Source organism: Papio anubis, chromosome 5 (assembly GCF_008728515.1).
Source record: "Papio anubis isolate 15944 chromosome 5, Panubis1.0, whole genome shotgun sequence".
Lineage (NCBI taxonomy): Eukaryota > Metazoa > Chordata > Mammalia > Primates > Cercopithecidae > Papio > Papio anubis.
Window position 1 is genome coordinate 68,337,287 of NC_044980.1, and position 19,848 is coordinate 68,357,134.

Below are 19,848 nucleotides of genomic sequence, written 5' to 3' on the forward strand. Positions count from 1 at the left end.
ATATAAAAATTGTAGTGGCTTCTAAAGATGCCATTTACCACCAAAGAATTTCACCTTTTCCTTTACTAGACAGAGTAGGAGCCAATTCCATTAATCTAATAATGAATGAGCTATATTGAGCTAGTGTCACATTTTTAGTAAGACTTAATTTACCATGAGTTTTCTCTTATTCCTGGGAGTGACTCCCGAAGTCCTTCAATGGAAGCCCTGGAGGGTTTCATGTCTCACCATGGAGAGAGAGTGGAAAATTTCACTCTACTTTTCAGAGGATTTTGCCTTAGTTCCCAGATAGTATACCATGACCAACTCTCATTTTGTTGGATGTATATTCTTAATAAATTGTTTTATAATAACGAAGAGTTGGGGGAAAATTTACTTCTTTTTCCTTGAGTTATGTTTTTCTTTGAGAGTAGATTCATTATCATCTTTAGTTTGTTAGCTCCCTTTCTTTAATTCTTTTATTTTCTGAATATAGTATGTTTATCAAGTTGCCATGCTATTTCTTTCCTTGTAGCTCATAAAAGCAGTGGGCTGTTGTGTCTAGATTCTAGAGCAGTGGTTCTCAACTTAGGGTAATTTTGTCCGTAGACAACATTTGGTAATGTCTGAAGACATTTTTGGGTGTCTCAACTGTGGTGATGGGGTGTTGCTACTGGCATCGAGTGGGTACAGATTAGGGATGCCACTAAATATTTTACAAGTCATAGGATGCCCCCTTCCCTCCCCACACAAATACACACTCAAAAGAATTATCTGGCCCCAAATGTCAAGTGCTCAAGTTGAGAAACCCTGTTCTAGGACCTTCTGTTTATATGATGTATTACATGGAGAAATTGTTCTTATTATGATTCCCATACTAGAGACCTATTTGCCTTCCTCTAAGAACAAAAACTTTCAAGCTGAATGCTGAGTTCTATTCAATATTGAGGACACTGAAATGGAGAGTTCTTTTGGCACTACATTCACCTGTTACTATGTCACCTGGGGTTTGCTCTATTTTCTGAGATTTCTTATACCCAGGAAGCCTCCACCTGATTGGAGCAGGCTTCAGATTACTTCCATAATTCAGGCCACTTTCCCAATTCAGCATGAACATAGAAAATGGTGATCCCTGGCCGTTCTTTCTGTCTTTGCTGACATGCTGTGGGTGCTATTGGCCTCTCTCCTGGGTTTCTTTGACTTTTCCCTAGGCTGTCTACTGGCTACCTCGGTTTATTTCTCTCCTAAGTGGGAGTTGTTAAGGAACGCTGGATCAAATTCCCTAATTTCTCTGTCTTGATTAATGGGAAAAGGCAGGGGTAGGTTTAAGAAGAGGTTAGAGGTAAAAAATCTCCTGTTTGGTTCCTTGAGCAATGCTTTTTAAGGCTTATGACACAACGTTATACTTCTCCCCTTGCTTTGTGGCTACAAGTGAAATTTTTGCCTCTATCTCACTATCTTTTGAAGATTTTGTCAGGTAGTGAGGAAAGGAAACTTTTGTGTCCAGCCTGTCATTTTATCCCAAATATAGCAATAGGTATTAAAATATTACAGACCCAGCATTTTATTACCCTAATATTACCGTATTATTGATCTTAGATGGCTCTAAAATTAGGCCAAACAGGAAGCACTAGGTCTGGGAATTTACCCATGGATAACAGTGACGGGGTGCGGGGCGGGGGGGGGGGCTATAAGCAAGGAATCATGATCATGTGGAAAGTTTATGTTTGTTTATTTGAGACAGGGTCTCACTCTGTCACCCTATCTGAAGTGCAGTGGCACAATCACAGCTTACTGCAGCTTTGAATTCCTGGGCTCAAGTGATCTTCCTACCTTAGCCTCTCAAGTAGCTAGGACTACGGACGCACACCACACGCCTGGTTTGTTTGTTTGTTTCTTTCTTTCTTTCTTTCTTTTTTCTTTCCTTCCTTCCTTCCCTCTTCCCTCTTTCTTCCTTCCTTCCTCTCTCTCTTCCTTCCTTCCTTCCTTCCTTCCTTCCTTCCTTCCTTCCTTTCTTTCTTTCTTTCTTTCTTTCTTTCTTTCTTTCTTTCTTTCTTTCTTTCTTTCTCTCTCTCTCTTTCTTTTTCTTTCCTTCCTTCCTTCCTTCCCTCTTCCGCCTGCCTTCCTTCCTTCCTTCCTTCCTCTCTCTCTCTCTCTCTCTCTCTCTGTCTCATGTGGTCTCACTATGTTGCCCAGGCTGGTCTTGAACCCCTGGGCTCAAGTGATCCTCCTGCCTCAGCCTCCCAAAGTGTTGGGATTACAGGTATGTACCACTGTGCCTGGCCTAATATTTTTTTACTTTTTGTGGAGGTGAGGACTCACTATGTTGCTGTGGAGGAAAAGTTAAATATTAAATTTGAATTCAATTGAACATGGACACAAACAATGGTCACCAGGTCCCAGAACAGGCTGTGTGAGCCCCTTGAGGCATTCATCCAGCACTGTTTCGGAGAAATCTCTATTTCAATCGATTCCCATACATTAGTTACTGAAAAACAATAGACAATCACAAAAACAGGTTGACCTTTTTGTGTTCCTTGAGCCCAGTCGCCAAGAACCCTCGTGACTGGGCCTCATGCCAAACAACTTGTTACAAAAAGAGTTAGGGTCCCAGAGTGCGCCGAAGCTTCATGAGACCTCTCATCATCTGTACACAGACGAGTGGCTGACTCTGGAGCCCAGGCTGTTGCTTCCCGGTCTAGTGGTGAATCCTCCATAGTCTGGTGAATGTAAATATCTTTTCCCTTCTCTTCCCATCGCAATTTGCTGATTATACCAATCTCCTTATTATATCATTTGCTTATTATATCTGCATTGCCATTTACATGGGATAAAGGTTGTTTACCCTTAAAGGTATTGTGTGTGTGTGTCTTTTCTTCTCCCCTCGCACGTTTCCTACACGTTGCCTAGGCTGATCTTGAACTTCTGGCCTCAAGCAGTCCCTGCCTTGGCCTCTTAAAGTGCTGGGATTACAAATGCAAGCCACCGTGCCTGACTGGAAGTTTTTTAGAAGAGGCTTGTAAATACCACCTAACTAGGAAGAAATGGGAAAAGTCAATCTAGAAATAGACAAGTCAGATGGGATTCCTGTCCAATAAGTCAGGCAAATCAGGGTGAGAAATAGGGTCTTGAGGGTTTGACCCTCAGATTATAGCTGCTCAGGAGATTGCTCTCCTCACATACCTGTAATCAGTTTTCCTTCCTTTGGAGCACATGACACCTCTTCCTCTAATCCAGTTTACTTCCTCTTTATTTATTTATTTATTTGTTTTTTGAGATGGAGTCTTGCTCTGTCACCCAGGCTGGAGTGCAGTGGCACAATCTCTGCTCACTGCAACTTCCATCACCAAAGTTCAAGTGATTCTCCTGCCTCCACCTCCCCAGTAAGCAGGGATTACAGGTGCCTGCCACCACACCCGGCTAATTTTTGTATTTTTAGTAGAGACAAGGTTTCACCATGTTGGCCAGGTTGGTTTTGAACTCATAGCCTCAAGTGATCTACCTGCCTCAGCCTCCCAAAGTGCTGGGATTACAGGTGTGAGCCTCCACGCCCAGCGTCAGTTTACTTCTCAGACCATTCCAGTCTAATTCTATCTAGCTTTCTTAGCTATTTTTAGAAAAAGAACACTGGCTTAGAAGAAGGGGAGAGATGTGTAAGTTTTCTTGCAAGTCCAGCTTTCCTACCCTGCTCCTAATTAGGTTTTCTGTTTCTGTGGCTGTGACTTCTCTACCTCCAGCTTGCTGTGTTTACTTCTCCCAAACAACAGCTCAGTATACTTACTTCTCAAATATAGTTTTCAAAACACATGGAGGAATCCACAAACCTCTGTGCATCAGAGTCCAATTTTCCTGCCCTCAAAAAGGCACACAGCTGTATACACAGCATGTTTTGATCATTGGCAAGAGCTTTCTACCTGCCAAACACTTAAATTCATTAACATTTACTGAGAATGGCAGGATGTAGGGTGCTGTTTGTCAATAGCCACAGTCTTCCCATCTTCTCACCACCCTAGGAAAGAAGGCTGAGGAGAGAGATTTCTCACACAGATGACCCCAGTAAAGAGCCAAAATACCTTGGCAAGAAGAAGCCAAAAAAACACTCCACTCCCTGTAAGTTCTGCATTTGGAGTTTCTCTGCAGTTTGCTAGACTGAGTAAATAGAGCTGGCAGCCAGAAATAAATATCTGTTTTTCACAGCCAGAAGAGGGACAGCTCCACGAGTGTTCATCTGTGTCTGCCTTTGGCTCACTGGTTTTGTTTCCACAGCTTTGGTTCATGAGTGGACATCGCGCGGGCCTAATGCAGGTGGAGACACTTCTGGAGGTGCGGGCCTAGGGAGGAGAGGTGAAGAGCAGGAAACGCATCAGCACTTTTTCTTCTAAGCGCTTTATGTCCCCAGAAGGCTCTGAAAATTTCAAGAAATTTTGTGAATTTCTTAATCTGTGGTCATCGCTGTGTAAGCGGCCACAAGTTGAAGGGGAAGTAATTTTGCAATTAGGTGTTTCTTGAAGTTCAAGTGACTAGCCCACTTAAGGTACGCTGAGGAGATTTGGCCATATCAGATGGTCAGATCCAAAATATCCAAGATCTGGTTTCTAAAATTAGGAACCTGACCCTGACACTCCTGCAGATTTGTTTAAGGTGTTTGAATGTTTTTCAACAAATTGGTCAATTTGGCAAACTGACTTTTGAAGAAATTACTTTCAGAGATATGACAGAGCCCACTTTTCTCCTTGACACTGGATCCTCATTACCTACTCGGACCCTTAGTATGACTCCATCCTGGGGTCTGACTCTGCCAAACCACTCCAGCTCTCAGTCTACTTCTCAGGCCTCTGACCTCAGCTGTACAGCTGGCCAAAAACACCTACCTCAGAGCCATTTATCAACTTGCTTGCCATGCCTTAAGCCCTTGTAACTCTTTATCCATAGCTGTCATTTTTGGTCTCTCTGAATCATGCTCTCTTTCTTAAAGCTCACTGTTGTTCTGGATTCCATGGCCACTGTCTCTGACTCACTCTTCCAAATCAAGGCTCCTATCCTCAGGCTGAGTAAGCTGGGAGGAGGCCTCTGCTGTCGCAGTGGGAGGCCTCCAGGGTCATTCTGACTCATCCTCTCCCTATTTTGCTTTGTTGGTATCTATCTGTGTGCTGCTTTCACTCACAAAACTTTTGACAGCAAATGCGTGGTATCTTTTCCAACATCACTTCACCGAATTTCCAACACCAGCTGGGTGTTCTACAATTCAATTCAATTCTAATACTATTTATCTGGAGTTAGCTTCAGATCCCACAAGTTAATGAAGTGTAACCAAACGCATTTTCGGCCATGTGCTGCTTACAAAGTCAAATAACAAGGACAAGGAATGGTGGAAGGAAAGTGACTTTATTCCAGAGCTAGCAGTGGGAAAATGGCCAAGCTTTGTGCCTTACAGCAACCATTTCAGGTAGGGTTCAGTGGCTCACGCCTGTAATCCCAGCACTTTGGAAGGCCAAGGCAGGCGGATTGCTTTAGCCCAGGAGTTTGAGACAAGCCTGGCAACATGGTGAAATTCCATCTCTACAAAAAATACAAAAATTAGCCAAGTGCGGTGGCATGAGCCTCGAGTCTCAGCTACTCGGGAGACTGAGGGAGAAAGATCGCTTGAACCTGGGAGGTCAAGGCTTCATCAGAGAGAGGCCCTATCTCAAAAAAAAAAAAAAAAAATTCAAATTTTGGACAGAATGCAAGGGGTTAAAAAGGGAAGCTTGCTATGGGTGGAGTGGGGGGTAGGGGCAGGCATGCTGAAGGGGCATGTTATGTTTTAGTCTTTTTTTTTTTTTTTCATACAGAGTCTCATTCTCTTTCCCAGGCTGGAGTGCAATGGCGTGATCCCGGCTCACCACAACCTCCACCTCCCGAGTTCAAGTGATTCTCCCTGGTAGCTGGGATTACAGGTACCCACCACCATGCCCAGCTAATTTTTGTATTTTTAGTAGAGACAGGGTTTCACCATGTTGGCCAAGCTGGTTTCAAACTCCTGACTTCAAGTGAGCTGCTTGCCTCAGCCTCCCAAAGTGCTAAGATTATAGGCGTGAGCCACCATACCCAGCCGGCCGGAAGTATGTGTCTGTTATAGGACTTGCTCTGATGACTTATCTTGGATTATTGCCCCCTATGGTGGTGAATGGGCTGGTGCCATCTCCACCACAATTGGGTTGTAAACTCACTGCAACCTTGAGGTAATCTCCTGGTGGGGAGAATTCGGTAGGTGACTGGATTGTTTTAAGATTCAGTTCCTGGAATTTATAAGCAAGCATAAAAATTGATAAGGGGACACTATGCTTGGTGGAAAGAAAGAGGGCAAAGGTTACCATTTTATTCTTAAGAAGTTAAACACTAGTCGGGTGCGGTGGCTCATGTCTATAATCCCAGCACTTTGGGAGGCCAAGGGGGTGTGTATCATCTGAGGTTGGGGGTTTGAGACCAGCCTAGCCAGCATGGTGAAACCCTGTCTCTACTAAAAATACAAAAATTAGCCTGGTGTGATAGCATGCACCTGTAATCCCAGCTACTTGGGAGGCTAAGGCAAGAGAATAGCTTGAACCTGAGAGGCGGGGGTTGCAGTGAGCCGAGATCATGCCACTGCACTCCAGCCTGGATGACAGCGCAAGACTCTGTCCCAAAAAAAAAAAAAAAGAAAAAAGTTAAACATACAGTAAGCAAGGAGGAAAAAGGAAATAAAAAGAGAGAAAGAAAAAAAGTTGCTAATAGGGTAATTTGGTGGCAGGATCAGTCCAACAAGACTGCTACCACTTCAGATGCCAGCCACAAGTTCCAGATTGTCACTGGTACTTCTCTCTATCTGGCTATGAATTTGTGGCTTTCCACAACCTCCTCCTGAGGTTTGATAATTTGCTAGAACATCACAGAACTCAGGAAAGTGCTTTACTTGCCATTACTCATTTGTTATGAGGGATACAACAAGCAAACAGAGGAGATGCAGAGGACAAGGTAGGGATTCGGAGCTTCCATACACTCTGGGCACACCATTCTCCCAGCACCTCACGGTGTTTACCAACCCAGAATTTTTCTAAACCCCAATATTTAGTGGTTTTAATGAAGTGTTCATTAAGTAGGCACAATGGATTAAATAATTGGTCATTAGTGATTAACCCCATCTCCACCTTCTCCTTCCTCCCTGGAGGTTGGAGTGCTGGCCTAAAAATTCCAACCATCTAATCATGCCTAATCATGGTTTTTCTGGTGACCAGCTCCCACCCTAACACTATCTAGGTGTCCCTAGTTGCCAGTCATCTCATTAGTACATAAAAGATGCTAGTAGGCTAGGGCAGTAGCTCATGCCTATAATCCTAGCACAGGGGGAGGCCAAGGTGGGAGGATTGCTTGAGCCTGGGAGATCAAGACCAGCCTCCTCAACATAGTGAGAACCTCATCTCTACAAACCTTTTTTTTTTTTTTTTTTGAGATAGAGTCTTGCTCTGTCACCCAGGCTGGAGTACAGTGGCATGATCTTGGCTCACTACAACCTCTGCCTCCCAGGTTCAAGTGATTCTCTTGCCTTAGCCTCCCAAGTAGCTGGGACTACAGGTGCATACCACCACGTCTGGCTAATTTTTTGTACTTTCTTTTTGTAGTAGAGAACAGGTTTCACTGTGTTTGCCAGGATGGCCTCGATATCCTGACCTCAAGTAATCCGCCTGCCTTGGCCTCCCAAAGTGCTGGGATTACAGGCATGAGCCACTACGCCTGGCCATTTTTTTTTTTTTAATTAGCTGAGCGTAGTGGTGCGCACCTATAGTCCCAGCTACGTGGGTGGCTGAGGTGAGAGAATTGCTTGAGCATGTAAGGTTGAGGCTGCAGTGAGCTCTGGTTGTGCTACTGTACTCCAGCATGGGCAACAGAGCAAGACCCTGTTTCAAAAAAAAAAAAAAAAAGAAAAAAAAAAGCCAGTATCATTCCAAGGGATTCCAAAGGTTTTAGTTTAGGAGCTGTGTATCAGGGACCAGGAACAAAGACTAAATTTTCTTTTTAGTATGTCATAGTATCCTACAAAAACTAACAAACTCATCACTTGCTAAATTTCTGAAACTGGGGATACATACACAACACTATTTAAAAGGGCAGTTGTCTTCTCTGGGTTTCTGGATCTGACAACATACAACCAGTTATCGCATATTAACATACCAAATTGCTTAAAATTGTATGTTATTTATACTTAATGTAAACTAAAATGTGCCATCCCTTTGCTCCAGCATCTCCATCTCCAGGGATAATCCCTATGCCGCCCTCAGGCTGGCACTGCATGACCTGACCCCTCCTGTTCCCTGACTAGGAGTGGGCGGTTAACCCACACTGACCCACTTGGCCTCTCACACATGCATTTGAGTTGAGGGACAGAGAGCAGAAGCTGGAAGCTGCAGGCTATTAACAGCAGAGCTCTAAGGGGAAGATCCCCAAACTCATGCGTCAAGGTCCCTTTCCTCCCTGAATCCTGCTTATTTAACTTTTGTTTAGACTTCATGAGACCTAGTGCTCTGTTTCAGACTTGTACCATTCTAGGCATTGTTTGCAGCAAACATAAATGAGATATGTACTTCAATGTTGCAGATTCATCGGTTGGCTCTTCCCACTATCTCTTCCTTGCTGTTTTTCCCAACAGAGGTTAGAAAACATCAATATTCTATTTCTCTGCTTCTCTTGCCTTTAAGGGTGCTAGAGTTCTGGTCAAGGACATATACATTTCTATGTATGTCTTCGGAAGAAGTTTAGGGAAAGGATTTTTATGATAAATGAATCAGGTGCAGCTGGTATGCCTCTTCACCTTATTCTCACTTTGAATTAACATGTAATACTAGGAGCCTCAGCACCCACCTTGAGGCTATGTGGGAAAGGCCAACCGAATTGTAGAGGTGCTGTCCCTGACACTGTGGAGCTGCTGAACCAATGCCAGTAACCACCAACCTCCAGATTTCTTGATATAGAAGGGAAAAAATGTTTAAGCCACTGTGAGTTAGGTTCTCCATTGCCTGCTGCTGAAATGAAGAGTTCAAAAGCAATTCTGCCATGAAGACTGATTGCCCTCGTACAAAGAAATACTTCCTGCTATTTAGGCAGTAACTCAAAAAGTAAAATTCACTAGTTCTATGCTGCCTACAATTATTTTCTAATCATTCCACATGCACTTGCACAAATTGAACTTCTTAATCATGGGAACTAAATCATCTACCTTATTTAAAATTTCCACAATCTCTGAGCAGGCTGGACAATCGGAAAAATGCTTTTAAAATTCTTTCCATGAGGCACTAGGGCTCTAAATAAAGTACATCCCCCGAGTCAGTAAGCAGTTTCAGAAAGTAGTACCTTTGGAACTAAACAAACCAAAACAAACCAAAACAAAACAAAACAAAAAAAACCTGTGATTCACTACAGGCAGAAGAATTTCATACTGAGAGAGACCTTATAAACGTGTGGCTGCAGAGAACAGTGTTTTATGTATGAAAACAAGGATAAAACCACTTGGCAAAAGATAATATTGGATTTACACCTCGTACCAGAAGAATATACTACAAAGGGATCAGAAATGTTAATGTAAAGAATGAAATCAAACAAGAACTAAAAGAAAACACAGGTACATTTTTTATAACTTAGGTGTGGTGAAAGGCTAAGTAAAACTCAATATATAGATGTAATAAAAGGAAATACTACATATTTTTAAAACCACAAGTTTTTGTATGGCAAACACCACCATAAATAAGAAAAATCAAAAAACAAATGATAAACTAGAAGAAATATTTGCAAAATACATCACAACAACAAGCAAATCTCAAATCTAATAGCATATAGAGGAGTAACAGTGATACAGATTAGAGCAACCTTGTAGGCAAGTAAAAATATATATTAACACCACTTACCCAGCTCCCATTCATTTTAGGATTTATTTTACTTATTAATTTTAATTTTAATATTTTGAGATGGAGTCTTGCTCTGTCGCCCAGGCTGGAGTGCAGTGGCACGATCTCTGCTCACTGCAACCTCCGCCTCCCTGGTTCAAGTAATTCTGGTGCCTCAGCCTCCTGAGTAGCTAGGATTACAGGCACCTGCCACCATACACAGCTAATTTTTATATTTTTAGTAGAGATGGGGGTTTCACCACTTTGGCCAGGCTGGTCTCGAACTCCTGACCTCAAGTGATCTGCCCGGATTGACTTCTCAAAGTACTGGGCTTACAGGTTTGAGCCACCATGTCTGGCCACCATTTTAGGATTTAATAGTGAAATATTAAAGGCAGAAATGTTGGAACTCTTAACTATTTATGATAGACTCCTTCCAATAGTCAGGGAGTTTCCAACTTAGTGTGTATAACAATTTTTGTCAAAGCTGTAAAAACAAAATTTGCATACTGTATTTTAAGAAATATAAAGAGATTTAAATGGTATTTTTGACTCTGACATTTTTCCTCCTCATTGTTTTTAAGGCCTTGAGATCCTGTTGGAGTTAATTTTTCTTTTTGCATTGATTTTAGAACGAACCTAACTCTCACAAATAATATGCCTCCTCTGTCTGACAAAATGAGATATTAGATATTGGAAACATAGTCACCACCTATCTGTCAAAACTTCAAAAATTCCTACTTAACTACCCATTAACTCTCTTGTTCTTTCTTTGAAATACTTACTGAAAGAAATATCTGATGGTTTCACTTGGCTTGAGAAAGTCCTGCTTAATAGTATTTATAAAAAGAGTCAGAATTTCACTAATGTTAAGACCATCAACAAACGTACATATTGATCACTTTCTATGCGTTATAATCCATGCTTACTTGCAAGATTAAAAACATTGAAGGCTCTCTGTTTCTCTGTTATTGGTGTGTAAGAATGCTTGTGATTTTTGCGTATTGATTTTATATCCTGAGACTTTGCTGAAGTTGCTTATCAGCTTAAGGAGATTTTGGGCTGAGACGATGGGGTTTTCTAAATATACAATCATGTCATCTGCAAACAGGGATAATTTGACTTCCTCTTTTCCTAATTGAATACCCTTTATTTCTTTCTTCTGCCTGATTGCCCTGGCCAGAACTTCCAACACTATGTTGAATAGGAGTGGTGAGAGAGGGCATCCCTGTCTTGTGCCAGTTTTCAAAGGGAATGCTTCCAGTTTTTGCCCATTCAGTATGATATTGACTGTAAGTTTGTCATAAAAAGCTCTTATTATTTTGAGATATGTCACATCAATATGGAATTTATTGATAGTTTTTAGCATGAAGGGCTATTGAATTTTGTCAAAGGCCTTTTCTGCATCTATTGAGATAATCATGTGGTTTTTGTCTTTGGTTCTGTTTATATGATGGATTATGTTTATTGATTTGCATATGTCGAACCAGCCTTGCATCCCAGGGATGAAACCCACTTGATCGTGGTGGATAAGCTTTGTGATGTGCTGCTGGATGCGGTTTGCCAGTATTTTATTGAGGATTTTTGCATCGATGTTCATCAGGGATATTGGTCTAAAATTCTCTTTTTTTGTTGTGTCTCTGCCAGGCTTTGGTATTGGGATGATGTTGGCTTCATAAAATGAGTTAGGGAGGATTCCCTCTTTTTCTATTGATTGGAATAGTTTCAGAAGGAATGGTACCAGCTCCTCCTTGTACCTCTGGTAGAATTCAGCTGTGAATCCAACTGGTCCTAGACTTTTTTTGTTTGGTAGGCTACTAACTATTGCCTCAATTTCAGAGCCTGTTATTGGTCTATTCAGGGATTCAACTTCTTCCTGGTTTAGTCTTGGGAGGGTGTATGTGTCCAGGAATTTATCCATTTCTTCTAGGTTTTCTAGTTTATTTGCATAGAAGTGTTTATAGTATTCCCTGATGGTAGTTTGTATTTCTGTGGGGTCAGTGGTGATATCCTGTTTATCATTTTTTATTGCATCTATTTGATTCTTCTCTATTTTCTTCTTCATTAGTCTTGCTAGCGGTCTATCAATTTTGTTGATTTTTTCAAAAAACCAGCTCCTGGATTCATTGATTCACAATTGCTTCAAACAGAATAAAAAAACCTAGGAATCCAACTTAAAATGGATGTGAAGGACCTCTTCAAGGAGAACTACAAACCACTGCTCAATGAAATAAAAGAGGACACAAACAAATGGAAGAACATACCATGCTCATGGATAGGAAGAATCAATATCATGAAAATGGCCATACTGCCCAAGGTAATTTATAGATTCAGTGCCATCCCCATTAAGCTACCAATGACTTTCTTCACAGAATTGGAAGAAACTACTTTAAAGTTCATTGGAACCAAAAGAGACCCCACATTGCCAAGATAATCCTAAGCCAAAAGAACAAAACTGGAGGCATCACGCTACCTGACTTCAAACTATACTACAAGGCTACAGTAACGAAAACAGCATGGTACTGCTACCAAAACAGAGATATAGACCAATGGAACAGAACAGAGCTCCCAGAAATAATACCACACATCTACAACCATCTGATCTTTGACAAACCTGAGAGAAACAAGAAATGGGGAAAGGATTCCCTATTTAATAAATGGTGCTGGGAAAACTGGCTAGCCATATGTAGAAAGCTGAAATTGGATCCCTTCCTTACACCTTATACAAAAGTTAATTCAAGATGGATTAGAGACTTAAATGTTAGACCTAAAACCATAAAAACCCTAGAAGAAAACCTAGGCAATACCATTCAGGCCATAGGCATGGGCAAGGACTTCATGTCTAAAACACCAAAAGGAATGATAATGAAAGCCAAAACTGACAAATGGGATCTAATTAAACTAAAGAGCTTCTGCACAGCAAAATAAACTACCATCAAAGTGAACAGGCAAACTACAAAATCGGAGAAAATTTTGCAGTCTACTCATTTGACAAAGGGCTAATATCCAGAACCTACAAAGGACTCAAACAAATTTACAAGAAAGAAACAGACAACCCCATCAAAAAGTGGGCAAAGGATATGAACAGACACTTCTCAAAAGAAGACATTTATGCAGCCAACAGACACTTGAAAAAATGCTCATCATCACTTGCCATCAGAGAAATGCAAATCAAAACCACAATGGGATACCATCTCACACCAGTTAGAATGGCGATCATTCAAAAGTCAGGAAACAACAGGTGCTAGGGAGGATGTGGAGAAATAGGAACGCTTTTACACTGTTGGTGGGACTTTAAACTAGTTCAACCGTTATGGAAGACAGTGTGGCGATTCCTCAAGGATCTAGAACTAGAAATACCATTTGACCCAGCCATTCCATTACTGGGTATATACCCGAAGGATTATAAATCATGCTGCTATAAAGACACATGCACATGTATGTTTATTGTGGCACTATTCACAAGAGCAAAGACTTGGAACCAACCCAAATGTCCACCAATGACAGACTGGATTAAGAAAATATGGCACATATACACCATGGAATACTATGCAGCCATAAAAAGGATGAGTTCATGTCCTTTGTAGAGACATGGATGCAGCTGGAAACCATCATTCTCAGCAAACTATCACAAGAACAGAAAACCAAACACTGCATGTTCTCACTCACAGGTGGGAATTGAACAATGAGAACACTTGGACACAGGAAGGGGAACATCACACACTGGGGCCCGTTGTGGAGTTGGGGTAGCAGGGGAGGCATAGCATTAGGAGATACACCTAATGTAAAAGACGAGTTAATGGGTGCAGCACAACAACATGGCACACGTATACATATGTGACAAACGTGCACGTTATGCACATGTACCTTAGAACTTAAAGTATAATTAAAAAATAAATAAATAAAAAATAAAAAATGTTGAAGGCTACCAGGTATAGAGACCAGGCCTATTCAGAGGCCAAGGACAACCAGAGTGAGAAGAGAGGCCTTTAGAATGTGGTCTGTGAATGAAATACTATTGTCCAAGCTTTAGGAAGGAATTACAAAAGTCTCAGTGGGAACAGAGCTTCTAAAACAACTTACGGCTTGCCATCTAAAGAGGCCAAATGGGAAAGTAAAAGGAAAGAAATTCTGGTACAGCAGCCCATAATGCATTCCTTATAGCAGACAGAGTACTCTGCTACATTTCCTGGCCATACTTCCCCTTGAACTGCAGGTGTGGTAGAGTCTGCCAGGTAGACAGTTCCTGGCAAGCTGAAGGCTTCCCTGCTCAAGTGCCCACCATCGTATCTTTCACCTTTCCTGCCTCAAGGCTTTTCTAAAGCCTAGATATTTCAGTCCTTGCACACACAAAGCTGGCAATGTTTCTTAGAGGGCATTTCTCAGTCAAAGAGGGACTGGAGTTGATGAATAAATGTCTCATGTCACATCCACCCCCATTCTTCAGAGGTGCATTCTATACTTTTTTTTAGAGGGTCCCCAGCAGTATTAAGCCCAGTTGCCCACAATGGTAACTAGCTAAATAATACATCCATCGATGGTCTTTCCTTCTTCCCTGTTAACCTTTCTTTTTATTCTTATTCTGACTTCCTGGGATCATCCCCCAAAGATACTATTACACTCCAGTTTTTTACTCAGTCCTTGTTCTGGGGTTCCCAAACCAAGACAGTCCCACTCATGGTAGAGGAGGAATAAGATGAACTGAAGAGGCTGGTCACAGTGGCTCATACTTGTACTCCCAGCACTTTTGGAGGCCAAGGCGGGTGGATCATGAGGTCAGGGGTTTGAGACCAGCCAGGCCAACATGGTGAAACCCCGTCTCTACTAAAAATGCAAAACTTACCTGGTGTGGTGGTGCACGCCTGTAATCCCAGCTACTCGGGAGGCTGAGGAGGAGAATTGCTTGAACCTGGGAGATGGAGGTTGCAGTGAGCCAAGATAGTGCCACTGCACTCCAGCTTGGGTGACATAGCAAGACTCTGTCTCGAAAAAAAAAAAAAAAAAATCAACTGAAGAAACAGGGTGAAGTTTCAGACTCAGTTTGCCCTTCTTGAAAAGAAGAATGAAACCAAGAGAAGTAGGTATATCTACCTATGCAGAGAAAGAGTGGAAAGGAGTGCTTCTGCTGTATTTAAGTCCTGCCTTAAGGCAGGATGGCTTCCTTCTCTGTACAAAACTATATTTCTTTTTCTTTTTATTTCTAGAGGCAGAGATCAAACTCTTTCACTCTCTTCATGCCGTATTAAATACATTGTTAAGCAATGGACAGATATTACCATCCGTGCTTTGAGCTCTCTACCAAAATTGGGATTATCTGGTGATCTAAGCAGTCTCAGATTCCAAAAGGTAGTTGGTTTCCTTGCTAAGCGCTACGGTAGAGACAGAAGATTTTGATCATAGCCTATGGCCAAGCTCCAGTAGGATTTCCAAAGCAACTGTTTAAATAAATGGCTGGGCAAGAAGAGAGGCTGTCCTGGCTGCTTTCATTATCTTCTTTAGGGAAAAAATTATTGGCCCTTGGTGACACCACTTATAAATTTTTAAGTTTCCTTGGTGTACATGGGTCAAATTTCTTCCTAAATTATTTATAGTGACATATATATGTGCATGTGTGTATGTATCTGTATCCACATATGTATACCTCAAAAGAAAAGCAAGCAGGAGTTCTCAACAGAGAGGCATTGAGCAGAGACTTTGCAGGCATTTGGTGTTCTTTTCCTTTGGGGAAGATATGCAGCCTATCTTTCTGGAAGAAGCACAGAGACCTTGGTAATATCTTGCTTGAGAAATGTGGATAGTTTGTTAATCCATTTCCTTTTCATGAGAAGGTAAAAATTAGCTTTAGGAGTGTTGAGACCTAACTAGGGAGATTTTACCAAGAGCATCTCATAACATGCTGTCATTGAAGTAGCATGAGTTACCCAAAGTCTGGAAAGCACAAAGTAAGGGGGAAAAGTAAGATTTTAGGGATAAATCCAGCCAGAAAACTTATCAGGGTTCCTTGTGCCCCCAAATGCATGGGCTTTGGAAGCACTAATAACTGCAGCTTTGGTTCAGTGCAGCTGGGACAAATATGGAAAGAACTGGAAGCCTTCTCTGGGAGGCAGGACTCATAGGCCTAAGAAATTTCAGAGTGGGAGGCAGCCTATGATACAGGGTCAAAGAAGCACTGAGAACTTGCTGGGTATTAAAAAAAATGCAAAAGAAAAAGCAAGGAATCTGGATCAGAGGGAAATCAAGACCACAAATTGCTTGGGAAGTTGCTGTAATTCATTCATTCTTGACTGTTAATAGGTACAGGAGATATAGCAACGAATAAGACCAGTGATGCCTTTTTTTTTTTTTTTTTCTATTTTAAGAGAGAGAATACTTTGTTAGTTCCCCAAATTATTTATGGTGGACCATTTGTAACGTTATACATCGATAGATTTAGCTAAAAGTCAAGTCTCGGTGTTATTAAGAATTCCATTGACATTTCAAGCTAATGTTTATAAAATAATTCATCTTTGATATTAGAGTTATGTCCTTTCCTATGCCCCCAAAATCTTGATGGTAAAATTGTTTCCTGTTTTTGAGTTAGGTGATCAACAAATGTATTGTGTACTTAACTATGTACTCACTCAGTATGTGAATAGCATGGAAGATGCTTTCTTCAGTTTTGAGCTGGGCATATTGTTGCGAAAAATAAAGATTACATTTCCAGCTTCCTTGTACTTAGGTATGACCTTGTAGTTCTGGACACTGAGATATAAAATGTGAATATAAAATGAGATATAAAAAACAGCTAAGAAGGGCTGGTGTTTTCTCCCCCCCCCCCCCCACCTTTTGTCTTTAACCTGTTCCTTCCAGAGGGACTGAAATGCAGATATGAAGGTTGGAGCTCCAGTTGCCATCTTGGACCACAAGTGACCCTGGAGATGGAAGCTGCATGCTGAGCATGGTGGAGCAGAGAGACAGGAGGGTCCCTGAAAACATCATGGGTTGCCACGCTAGTCTTGGATTATCTATCTCCAGTTTCCTTTACCTGAGAAATAAATAAATGCTTATCTTTTAAAGCTTCTTTTATTTTGAGTTCTCTGTTACTTGTAGCCAAATTTGTTGCAATTTGCAGCAGATATAGAGTTCTGTAGCTTGTTTTGGCCATTTTTACTTATAGGTGACAGTAACTTTGCATTAAAAGATTGCCTAGCTAGGTATTGCCCTGAGCAATTGCTGTTAGGCTTCTCCTTCAATGGGGTTGCTCAGAAAAGCTGAGGCAGGTCCCCTTGGATGGTTATCCTTCTGTCTTGCCTGGTAGGATCTTATCCAGCTCTTTTCCAAGCTCTTCCTTACCTCCTCCCTCCATTTTCATTTCCTTCTGGTCTCTCTCAATTGATTTTGCTATCTAGGAGCTTTTTTAAAGCTAGGAATGAGCCAGGCATGGTGGCACACACCTGTAATCCCAGCACTTTGGGAGGCCAAGACAGGTAGATCACCTGAGGTCAGGCGTTCGAGACTAGCCTGGCCAACATGGTGAAACCCCATCTCTACTTAAAAAAAATACAAAAATTAGCTGGGCAAGGTGGTGGGCACCTGTAATCCCAGTTACTCGGGAGGCTGAGGCAGGAGAATTGCTTGAACCCGGGAGGCAGAGGTTGCAATCCTCCTGGGTCAGACTCCCAAAGTGCTGGGATTACAGGCATGAGCCACTGTGGCTGGCTCAACGTTTGCTCTTGAGGGAGAAGTGGTGCTCATACTTGGGTCACAATTAGTTCTAATTAGTTTTTCTTTGTTTCGTTCCTTTTTTCTTTTTTTTTTTTTTTTTTGAGAGAGTCTCACTCTGTGGCCCAGGCTGGAGTACAGTGGCATGATCTCAGCTTACTGCAACCTCTGCCTCCCAGGCTCCAGGGATTCTCCTGCCTCAGCCTACCTAGTAGTTGGGACTACAGGTGCGCACCACCACACTCAGCTAATGTTTGTGTTTTTAGTAGACATGGGGTTTCTCTATGTTGGCCAGGCTGGTCTTGAACTCCTGATCCCGGGTGATCCACCCACCTCGGGCTCCCAAAGTGCTGGGATTACAGGCGTGAGCCACACACCCAGTCTGTTTCATTCTTTCTTGATCTTTCATTGACTTCTTTGTGAACCAGTCACCTTGGCCAAAAATCCCTAAGACTCTCAGATATGGACACTTACGCATTATCATAGTTATACTGTTTCTACATTATGAAGTGTTTCCCAGAGGAAAATAAATTCCTTTAAAACAAACAAACAAAAATTATTCTAATACAATTTGTTACTACTACCCAACCTATTCTACAAAGCTAGGGCAAGGTCTAAAGAGAGGAATGGAGAAAACAAACAGGACCAGTTAAACAGTGAAAGCAGGCTCAGTGGACAGCAGAAATCTTTGTGTGTACTCACTCTTGTAGAGACGTTTCTTCCCAATGTCAAGAGAGGCTTCACCTATTCATTTCGTTTTTGGGAAGTTTTAGGAACAAAGAAGCAGTATTTTTAGTTTTGTTATTGAGAAGCAGGCAGCTGAGACTTTCAGTGCATGTACAATATCACCACTAGGGACTTTGAGATCTTCTGCCAACCTGCTCATGACTTCCTTACCTTTTAAATTTCTTGTATTCTATAGTACTTTAAGATTTCTACCCAATTAAATTTTCTTGTATATCTACATCACCTCCATTCTCATGCTAACAATACTAGCCTTTGTGCCTAGAAGAGACTTCAAACCATTTCCTCCTCTTGTTCAAAACACAACCCAAACTTTTCTCACTGGACCCTGTGTATACCTCACTCAGAACACTGACCATGTTATCTGGGAAGGGTTTGTTTGTATATATTTTCCTATTTAACTCTCTGCCTTGAGGGCCTAACCCTTTGCCTATCACAGAGTAAGGCCCTCAGTGAATATCTCCCGACCTTTGGCAGAAGTGGTAATCAGTCATCATATCTGCCAAGAGCTATGTGTGGGCAATTATCATTTGCAATAAGCTAGTCTAAAGAAATTATCCTGAAATTTAAAATTACAAAACAAAAAAAACATTGTGCAGGACAAAGAGAAAGAAAACTGCCAAAGGCTGGAAAACACAAATTTGAACACAGCTGGGAGCTGTATAGGGAAACAAATAAGTACAACTCTTCATTGATATTATGAAAAGTCTTTTGTAATGAAGCATCAGCAAATTAAACAATCACATAATATGCACTAATATAAAATAGTGCATATTATGCTAATACAAAAAATAAGACAGTGGAGTGGTTTAGTGTATATGCTTGGGAGCCACATTTCAAAGTTTATATTCTGGTTCTGCTACTTTCAAGCCATGTGGATTTAGGCAAATTACTTAACTTCTCTGTTTCTGTAGCTTCATCATTTGTAAAATGCAGATTCTACTATTGTTTTCCTCAGTGGACTTTTAATAAAAGGAGTTAATATATCAAAAGCACTTAGACAAGTGGCTGACATAGAAACAGCAATGTAGGCCGGGCGTGGTGGCTCAAGCCTGTAATCCCAGCACTTTGGGAGGCTGAGACGGGCGGATCACGAGGTCAGGAGATCGAGACCATCCTGGCTAACACGGTGAAACCCCATCTCTACTAAAAAATACAAAAAACTAGCCGGGCGAGGTGGCGGGCGCCTGTAGTCCCAGCTACTCGGGAGGCTGAGGCAGGAGAATGGCGTAAACCCGGGAGGCGGAGCTTGCAGTGAGCTGAGATCCGGCCACTGCACTCCAGCCTGGGCGACAGAGCGAGACACCATCTCCAAAAAAAAAAAAAAAAAAAAAAGAAACAGCAATGTAAATATTTGTTTTAGTATTATTGCTGCTGTTATAATTCCCCATCTTTAAGCAAGACTCATGACGACAAAAACCAAAAATGTGAAGGTTGGAAGCCTAACATATTTATGTATGTAAACGGTAAAGGTGATGGATTAAGATGGCAATGCGGGTCATTCATTACTTTTAAAGGGGCTCTTAACATT

General features: G+C 41.6%; 1 long non-coding RNA gene across 1 annotated transcript; it reads right to left on the reverse strand.

Annotated features, from left to right (window-relative positions):
• Positions 1–3,442: 3,442 nt before the first annotated feature.
• Positions 3,443–19,434, reverse strand: LOC116274916. The gene is made up of 3 exons (XR_004183745.1): positions 18,276–19,434; positions 16,493–16,896; positions 3,443–4,310 (listed from the first exon to the last, which is right to left on the reverse strand). It is a non-coding gene; the product is annotated as an uncharacterized LOC116274916 (long non-coding RNA).
• Between the last annotated feature and the right edge of the window lie 414 nt (positions 19,435–19,848).